Here is a 10,905-nt window from a genome sequence, read left to right on the forward strand (position 1 = left end):
AGTCAAATAATTAACAACTAAATTACGCTAATCTAGACACTAAGGAATACTTTAGACTCTTTAAACTCGTCTAAACTACTGAGCGTAAAGTGAACTGATCGACTCTAGTAAAGCTAATTAATTCCGGATATCGAACCCACGAGACTCTTTTAATTACCTTAATTAACTAATTAGACTCGAAAAACTGACACGACTATTTATTTTATATTTATTAATGGAGTTTTTAAATTAATTAATATTAAACTAATAAAAATAACCAATTAAGAAAAGACAAGTAACAAAACACAAGACAATTAAGTTTAATTGACTCAGATGATGATAGAAAACCACCTAGGTTGGAATCCCCTAAGTTGTAACTATCAATTAATTGGAAAATACTTGTTATGGAACTTGGATCATAAAATACACAATAAAAAGAAAACCCGAACAAGACCCTTGACCCTTTTAAGACACACAATTTATATATTAAACTCTCTTACGATTATTTAATTAATTATTAACTAGTACCTTTAAAATAAACTCCTACCTTACAGCGTGGAAATCAAAGGTAATTAAATAAACTCAATTGAGTCGATAAAAATGTTAACCACCAAACCTAGACGGACTCCTTACGAATAACTATATCTAACAATCTTAATTAACAAAGATCTAACAATAGCCAATCATCTTACGGCTTTTTGGGTTGGCATCACATTTTTATTTGTTTGACTAATAATATTATTCCTATTATCTTATTGCTAATAAGTCATAAACTAGTCAAGAATACACAGTAAATGACATAACAAAATCATGTTATATGACCGGCAATCACCAAGGATAATGTGAAACAATAATATTCATCAAAAATAACCAAGCACACACATGCATCAATTTAATAAAATAAAAACTATTTACTGATTCATAAAACCATAACAAAAAGCATAATTCAAATAAAATCCAACTTTATCAAAGGTTGATCATATGCCTAGGCAGTCAATAATGTTTAGCCTAGCATCTTAAATCAAACAAAAAAGTAATAATAGAAATCATGTTAAAAATAAGTAGAAACGAAAGATTAAATACGATAAAACTCGTAGTCTTCGATCTTGAATGAAAAGCTCTTCACCGGGTGATTCCTTGCCTTCAAAACTGCCAAATAACTCTAATATAAGCTCCAAGAAACTCCAAATTCATCTGGTGGTCGAAGGATATTTTTCAGGTTAAGGTTATGGGTGTTCATATAGTGAACCGGGCCCAAAACCTGACCAAAGGGGGAAACTTTCCAGGTCTAGCCCCCATGGCCGCGTGGCACGGCTTACTCAAAATGGGGGCCGGTCTGATCGGTTCTCTTTCCTGTTCCTTTTCTGATGCGTTCCGTCTTCTCGTTTAGGCTTACTTTGATTCGTTTTTAGCCCTTTCAACTACGATCAACTTCCGAACCTAGAAAACACAAATATGTAGGTAGTATACAAAAAATAACCAAAAACGAACAAAAACTAATAAAATATTATATAAAATATACAAGGATATATATATATATATATATCATTATATCAAACATCCCCACACTTACTCTTTTTTCGTCTCTGAAAAAGTCTAATGGAATGGAATTAAAATCGGAAAATATAGTCATAAAAACATATAGTTTATATTAAAGTTTAAAAAAGCACAAAAACTGTGATCACCGATATTGTTGTCAAATTAAACCCATGTTGTGATCTTTAGTGGAACAAATAAGATCCAACAATTTCTTTTACTTATTTAACCTAGAGGTTTACACAGCTAAGACCCGTTTATTTTAAATTTTTATCGGACCAGACCACCTTAACTTGACTTAAACATCAAAATTAGCCGATTTAAAATTTGTTTCTCTTTTTGCATGAATAATTAAGACGGTGAAGGGTATTTTTTATCCACCTAAATTTAAGCATCAAATTTTACCAAAGCATCCATTAGATTCGTTTAAGGTATAATTAACTAATTAGCTAGTGTTACCCACAACATGACAAACCCCCTTTATCAAGCAATACCCCGAACCCATCACCATAAGTGAGCATTCACGAATTTATTTGTAGGGTTTACATGTGCCGTTTCCCTTGTGGTAATGAGACGCGATCAAGGGGACCCCACATTGCTACCAGTGTGGATGATTAAGTCAGTAGTGTATTTGTACTTAAAGTACGTCATCATCAAGTTTAACGACTTATGTTTGGGGATTATTGCGGGTTTGCTCTTTTTTAGCCTTTTAATTTTCACAAATCCATTTAGGAAATGTGAATGCCAAGATGATAAACCGCATACAGATCCATAATCTCCAGACCCAAGGCATCCCATAAATACAAGATTTAGGTTTATAAAACCATACACCAATGAAGTGCAAAACACTAAAACCAAACGGTTTAAGATTTATATCACCGGCTACTTAGCATACTCTAGCGTTAAACCCAACCAGTCATCATATGATAATGCATTCAAATTTTAAAATTCATAATATTTTCACATTCATACCAAATATTGAGGCTTGAGTATGGCCCGACCTTTCATTACTTATTTTCCACGGACAAAACGCTTTATCCACAAAATATAATATCTATTTCTTACCCATTTATTAAATTTCCTTTTCATTCTCAAGGATGAGTCAAACATCCCATGTTCGGTGTGTTTTCTTTGACATTATCTCATATTATTAATAGTTTGAAAAACCAATCTCCGATAATTATTAGCATATTCCATTTTTAATGCAAAAACTATATTCAATGCAAGGATTCAAATAACATATCCCACACTTAAATTTTGCATTTTCCTTAATGCAAAATTAAAAAAAGATAAGTCGGAATACAAAATGCTAAAAACCTAAAAAAATAAAATAAAATAAAAGGTAAAAGAAGCTAGATAATGGAAAAGACTTAGCTGGTAATATACGCATGAAATATGATGCCTAAGTCTTCATTCATGAATGCCCTCCAACTACGAATGTGCTCAGCAAATGGTACCTCCTTCTCTCATACACGAACGTAAGTGGAAAAAATTCAACAAAAAATATCTAACAATATATCTTATCAAAATGATAGATATTATGCATTCAAAGTACTTCTATAATATCCCAAAATTTCTAAAAATAATAGTAAATATATTTTTACTTACGGTGAGAAAATTTACTTGGATTAGTAGATAAATAATTAAAGAGATATGGGTAATGGACTTGGATTAGAAAGAGAGGAAGGTAGACCATAGGCTCAAGCCCATGACCAATAATATATAAGCCATTTCCTTTCCTTAGTTCATTCATTCACCCATTTCATAGACCACATAAAACACACACTTAAGCTCTCTCTCTTATTCTCTCTTTCTCTATCCGAAACCAATGAGAAGAGTCGATCCTGACCCGAGGTAATGATAATATGATATTGCATGGATCCAAACCCGCTAGATTTTTTCGCGGAACGATGAGCCAACACCCTTAAGCTGTTAAAGTCACGAGATCCGTGTGGAATCGGGTATATTAATTACTTTAAATAAAACTTGACTTCTGAATTCTTATCAATAGTTGAAGAAATCAAATGAAAAGTATTCTATTTTTGTTTTGCGCCTTAAAGGAAATCAACGGGCTATAATCGGTGGTATTCTATGAGATCCGAGAGTATGGTAAGTATGAAATTGATTTCTTACTTATCATACTCTCTATATCATGCTCTCTATTAGTGTTATAGTAGTGTATAAAATTGTTTCTAATAAAGTTGGTATATTATATTAGATTCTATCTTCAATATATGTAGTTCTTAATCCATATATGGAATTTACGTAGGACCCAATTCTATTTCTTTGATACATCTATTTATTCATTTATTCCTTTAGCCCTATGTCTCTTATCCCTAGGAGATCATCCTCCACTAGCAGGTTTTTTCGGAAAACTCTATATATTCCGGTGTGGATGGCAGGCAGGCCTATATTTCTTGGTTTTAATAGGACTCCTTACAAGAGTTGTTTCTATCTACTATTATCTATAAATAATCAAGTTATTAATGACTGGACGAAACCAAGAAATAACCCCTCACGTGCGAAATTATAGAAGATCTCCTTTAAGATCAAACAATTCCATCGAATTGAGTATGATTGTATGTGTGATAGCATCTACTATACCAGGAATATCAATGAATCCGATTATTGCAATTGCTCTAGATGAGCTTAGGGGTCACCCTAGCTCAGATATGGATCTAACGGGATGAAAATCGATGAAAAACGGTGGGAAATAACTGAGATCCCGGTTTTCGGCGATGACGGCGCCGAAAAAGCGGCGCCGGAAAAGGTGGGTACGAGGAAGGGAATGTCAGGAAATGTTTCTAACATTCTCTGACCTAACCCTATTTCGTTAGCGTGGAAATGGCGAACTAAAAAGTAGTTCTCTAAAGGGGGAAATGACGACCTAGTAGTAATTCGTTAACGAAGAATAACGAACTAGCTTCATTCTTTAAGCAATTCGTTATGTCAATTCGTTAAGGAAAGAATGACGAACTAACCCCATTTCTTTAAGGCCATTCGTTAAGTAAGGGACGAATGAACCTCATTCGTTATATGGTTCATTCGTTAACCAGACCAAACGAAAGAGTCCAATTCGTTATGAAGATCAGTTCGCTATATGGGTCAATTCGTTATGGAGGCATATTCGTAATAATAATCAGATCGTTATAACGTCAATTCGTTATTAAGCACCATTCGTTAAGGACTGGATAACGAACTAGGAGTTTGGCATAAAGACAGAATGGTCCCTGGACTTGAATAAAATAGTTTAATTGCATGGAAGCCGATGACTTTGCTAATTAATGAAAGATACCCTTAAAGGTTAATGAATAACGATTAACTAACTGGTAAGGATCAATGAAGTAAAACCGGCTTAAAAGATTAAGACTAAATAACAAAACGGTTAAGAATGGCCAGAGAGGTATTTAATACTGTGTTTATTAAATAGTCAGTTGCGCACAACTAAAGGGAGGGATAACCATTAACGGTGAAGATAACCGAGCTCATGTGAGTTTCTAGCCCCACTTTCTTGTTATGTTTTTGGGGCTGTGTGCATACTCGATGTGAAGTGTGAATACACATACCTTAAGTGGTAAGTGTATGCTATAAATGATATACGAGTTAGTATTTATATAGAGGTTGTGAATAAATTCTTGTCGATGCGTGAACGATCTTCGGATATTGCACGTATCACCAAGAAGAATGATTGCTACGTGGTTATGAGTGTGTGTGAATACTATGATGAGACTTGCATATTTTGTAAATGATGAACTGATAGGAAGTGTCTTATAGACAAGTAGATATAGAGTGTGTTAGAAGTGGAAAGGGGTCTAGTAGTGGTGACAGTGGCATGACGATAGTACGTGGTAGGGTAAGCATATACGTGCCCTCGTTATTAAGTGGTAGGATGATAGTATGTTGGGGGTAAGCCTCTACATGCCTTCGTTATTAAGTGGCATGACGATAGTACGTGGGATGGTAAGCCTCTACGTGCCTTCGTTAAATAAGTGGCAATACATATGTACGTGGGAGGGCAAGCCTCAATATGCTTTCGTAATCAAGTGGCTAAGCCGTAGGGGGTAATTAAAAGGTTAGTGTTGAGGTGAGCTCGTTAGATAGACGAATATGTGTCTTTGGACACGTATATAAATGCATGTAGTGGTTGTATGGTAAGTTGCTTGATTAACTAGAACTCACTCAGCGTAGCTGACTTTTAGTATACATGCAGGTGATCTGACTAAAGAGCTAGCATGAGGATGGCACATGGCATTGATTGAACGGTTGGCATCTGTAGATGGAAGAAATGACGTTTTAAATATGATGTTTTATGTTATGGTTTTAAAGAAAAGATTAAATGTTTTTTAACGAGTGATTGATGTTAACGTTTTCATGAAAAGTTTTAATTAACTCTGATTGTAGAACCGTGTTCTTGAGTAAATCCGACGTGAAATGCAGCGCACCGGTGACGGGGCCTAACAACTTCACCAAAACAACTAATATATAAAACAAGAATAATCAGCAGAAAATAAATAAACATAAATTATATAGCACCATTGTTACTCCATCCCCACATTTGTCTTTTTCATCAAACTTTAAACTCTTTCTTGGGATCGTCTCTCTGGCTCACTCACTCTTTCTTCAACCTAGAAAAACTTAAAAACACAAAAACAAAGAAGAAGTACAAAAAACTACATTAGTAACTCGATGAAATATACAAACTCTAAAACATTAAAACACGACTCAAAATACCGAACTAAATACAAGAAATCACACATGAATGATAACACAAGGAATAACAGAATAAATAATATATATATATAGGTTTAGGGGGGAGACCGCACCGCGCAGCAAGGAGTGATGCCCTGGCCGCACGTGGCGGCATGCAATGTCTGACCAATTCTTGGCCGCACTACATGGCTAAGTATCTCAGCCTCGTCACGCGGTGCGACGAGACATATTTTGCAGAAAGTTTCGAGTTTTGGAAGCCTAAATGCCTTATAAAAATTTTTAAAAATTACCAAGCCTTCCAAAACCCATTTCATGTCATTTGTACGTGCAAAACTTACCTGGAACTCGGACTTCATGTAGATTCCTCTCTCCATGATGGTAGTGATTCCTTGAAATGACTCAATGACACAAACATAACTACGAAAAAATATTGTTAGTGACTCAAAGAATATTAACATAGAAATAAAAATAGGATAACATATACAAACTCTACACTTGAGTTTTCACTCAAAAACTCATGCTATGCAAATCACTTGGCTGTCCGAGTGGAGCTTCCTCCACCTCGATAAACTCCAGTGCCTTCCAAAATGCTGAATCATGATTCGACCATTCATCAATCATGTTTTTCTTCTTTCTAACTCCACTAACTATCTCAAAATTTTCTTACCACCACCAGTTTCTCTCACACTCTTCATCAACACTCTAGAAAGTGAAACCACTCGCTCCTTCTTCACACTAACTCTCACCGAAAGGAAATCATCAAGACGTGGATCCCTGCCCGAGATAAATGATTCTATCTAGTAAACTGGATGACATGGATCAATGAGACCGTCTTGACCGCTCGGATGTCTCATGGGTTTAGCAATATATGTGACACTATCATCGCCGACTCTAAGAGTGATCTTTCTTTCTAAAACTTCAATCATTGCCCTAGTAGTCTGTAAGAATGGACGACCTAAAATTATAGGAACTCTCCCGTCGGAAACAACAAAATTTGCGGGGAAAACCAAAGTGTCGACCTTAATGAGCACGTTCTCCACGACCCATAGGATACTTAATTGAACGATCGACTAAAGACAATGTCATACGTGTAGGGGTGAGCTCTCAAAGGCCAAGCTTTTCATATAAAGAATACGACATGAGGTTTATGCTAGCTCCTAGATCTGCCAATGCTTGACACGTCATGTCCCTTCCAGAAAGGCATGGAATGGTGTAAACGCCGGGGTCGGATAATTTTTCTAGTGACCTTAAATTACTACCGCAGAACACTCTCCGTTCAGTGGAAAAGTCGAAAGCTCTTCCAACCTATCCTTTCGTTTAAAGAAGATCTTTTAAAAACATGGCATACTGAGGCATATGTCGGAGAGCTTCAATGAACGAGAGATTAATTTTTAACTGACATAACATATTAAGAAATTTCCCGTACTCCCTCGTATACTTTTGATGCTTAAGGAAAGCGGGAAACGAGACATGAGCATGATCAATAAGCGGTGATGATCTAAACTCACTCAGATTCTTCTCTGAACTTCCTTCCACAATAGGCTCACTGGTTGGTGCAAAACGTTCCGAACCTAGTTTAGGTTGCACCCTCCTGGGTGTCTCCATCTCTATCTCCTCATCTACCAACTAATCTTCCCCATCTTTCTCAACCTCTCCACTAACTCTCTCCGGACCAAAAACCATACCACTACGAGTGGAAATGGTTTTTATTTGAGCAGCCAGATTAGTTTCAGGAATAACTGAAAATTGACCCAAAGGCCTATCTTCTAAATGACAGGCAATACCACAAACAGACCTGAGAATGTCAATAATTGCAGACTGATGATACGTCAAAAGAAAATCATGATTGTTTAACGTGTTCTGCGTGGCCTGATCTCTAACAAGTATTTGTTTCTTCATTTCCTCTAGTCTTCCCATTCCACCACTTAAATCCTAGTCAGTACTCACACCTTGCCAATTACTTGAACTCAAAACATTCTGACCCACATTATATTGATCTTGCCTCCGGTTATAAGCATCTTAGAAACCAGGTGGTGCACCGGACGAACGCCAACTTGAATGCTTTGATTCGGGTTCTTTTAGTGGTTCAAATTTGAATTCTTGCTACCATTTGAAGCATTTGGGAACCTGTTCTTCCCAGCAACAAAGTCCACCTCTTGATTCATCAACAGGCACTCCAAAGTACCATGACCACCCCTGCATAACTCACACTTATCAACCTTGGCCTTGAGTTCCATCACCTATCTAGTTAAACATTATAAATGAGCAGCCACACTAGTGTCTAGATAAACCTGGTTCACACCTCGAGAATATGAGGGTATACTAGTGACAGGACTGGAATTTCCATGACATGGCCTCTTGGCATATTCTGACTGGGCAAAACTTTCAAACATTTCATTGCACTCCGTGACATTCTTCCTATCCATCAGATTACCCCCGTAGTAGTGTCGAAACGGGTTTGAGTTTCATAATTCAGCCCGGTGTAAAACTTCTCAACAAAAGCCCATGGTGTGAAATCATTCTATGAACAACGAGACCGCAAGTTCTAAGAACGCTTCCAATCCTGACAATAAAGTTCGTCCGGCTCCATGTGAAAGGAGTGGATTTCATCACGAAGGTGAGATGCTTTAGCAGGTGGGAAGTACTTCTTGATGAATGTTGAACGAAGTGCCTCCCAAGTAGTAATTATGTCGGGTGGCTGCGTCTCGAGCCAAAGAGTTGCCCGTCCTGAAAGTGAAAATGGAAACAAATGTAAGAATATAGCATCTTCATAGAACCTTGTAAATTAAAAGTTTTCATAACACGTTTGAGCGGGTTAATATGTGCTGGTCCATCTTCGTCTTCACGCCCATGAAATTGGTTAGCTTGGGTGAGAGCTTTCATGACGTATGATGAAATACGCCATGAGTTTTGGTTATTAATCTCGGGAATTATGATGAAAGATTGGTTTCCAGTGAAACCATCGAAAGCTTCCTCGGAAACAGTTATGTTGTTATTAGCCATTTGAACGTCTGGTAAACTTCTCGGACTTGATGGTGGTGAACTTTGAGGTGATGATTTCGGTGTAGTACCAGACTCTGATGGTTGTTTTTCTGTTGATAAACTAGCCTCAGAATTCAACGAAGATGGTAAAAGATTATCAAGTGGTGGTACTTGCGAACGAATATGTGGCATATATTTGAAAAAGGCAAAAGACCAAGTAAGTAGATTAAAAAGAAAACTTAAAATTTAAACAAAAATTAAATTAGACTCCTATGACTCAAACAAAAATAAAGAAAATAGCAAATTTCTAGCAAGTAAGTCTAATCGAAAGTAATAATGCAATTGCCAAGGGTCCCCGACAACATCGCCAATAACTTGATGTGCTGGAAATGGTAAAATAATTATTAACTAAATTACACTAATCTAGACGCTAAGTAATACTCTAGACTCTTTAAAACTCGACTAAATACTGACTGGAAAGTGAACCAATCGACTGTAATAAAGCTAAGTAAGTTCGGATATCGAACACACTAGAATCTTTTAATTACGTAAATTAACTAATTTGACTCGACAAACTGACACGACTATTTATTATATATTTATTAAAGGGGGTTTAAATTAATTAATATTAAACTAATAAAAATAACTAATTTAGAAAAGAAAAGTAACAATACACAAGACAATTATGTTTGACTGACTCAGATGATGACAGAAAACCACTTAGGCTGGAATCCCCTAAGTTGCAATTATCAATTAATTTGAAAATACTTGTCATGAAACTGGGATCATAAAATAGACAATTAAAAGAAAACCCAAACAGGACGCCTGACCCTTCTCAAGAAGACACTTATGGGTTTCTAATAAGTTTTACACACCAGTTTATATATTAAACTCCCTTACGGTTATTTAACTGATTATGAACGAGTACCTTAATAATGAAATGCCACACCCCAAGCTAAGGCAGAAATGCCGAGGTACGAGCTGATTGTTCATAGCTCTCAAGGTATTATCATGCAATAATTAAAAAGTGACAATATCTATTACATTTAATTAAATAATCAAATAAATCCCAACACATGTCAAATAACCAAATACAAATTCATCTAGTAAAAAATAAATAAGTTCAAAATTTAGGTATTGATATATTGTCTTGGTAATATTTCTTCTAACATAAGCAATCTTAAATCTTCACCAATCATGAAATCAACTCATTCTAAAACTAGCATATGCGTATAAAATAAAGATAGAATTTGTCAACACAAGGTTGTGTGAGTAAAACAGTAGTTAGTTTAAATACAATATAATACAAAAGTTCAAAACTGTCATTTGTGAGATAAACAATAAAGCCATAAGCAATTAAGGGTGTCGGTAATACCATTTCTCTGCGAAATGGGATTTGGCTACTACGACGGTCATATGATTAGACTATTAATGTGATTATGATGGAACTCCCCGAATTCAATCAAATAAAACAATTAAACACGTAGAAAGTTAGACATTTAATTGATATGCACACAAAGATTAAACAGTTTGCAAGTGTGAATACTATGTTATATGTGAATATAATAAGATACGCACATGTCCCCAAAAGATTGAAATTAAGTGAAAATGGGAGTGAATTACTCACCTTAGCAAATAAGTAAATGTATGAGAATAATAAATATTAAGTGTCACGCTCGCCAAGAGTTAGCAAGAACA

Source organism: Bidens hawaiensis, unplaced genomic scaffold (genome assembly GCF_021521415.1).
Source record: "Bidens hawaiensis isolate Kalapana, Puna unplaced genomic scaffold, B.hawaiensis_p1.1 tig00000097_1, whole genome shotgun sequence".
In the NCBI taxonomy this organism is placed as follows: domain Eukaryota; kingdom Viridiplantae; phylum Streptophyta; class Magnoliopsida; order Asterales; family Asteraceae; genus Bidens; species Bidens hawaiensis.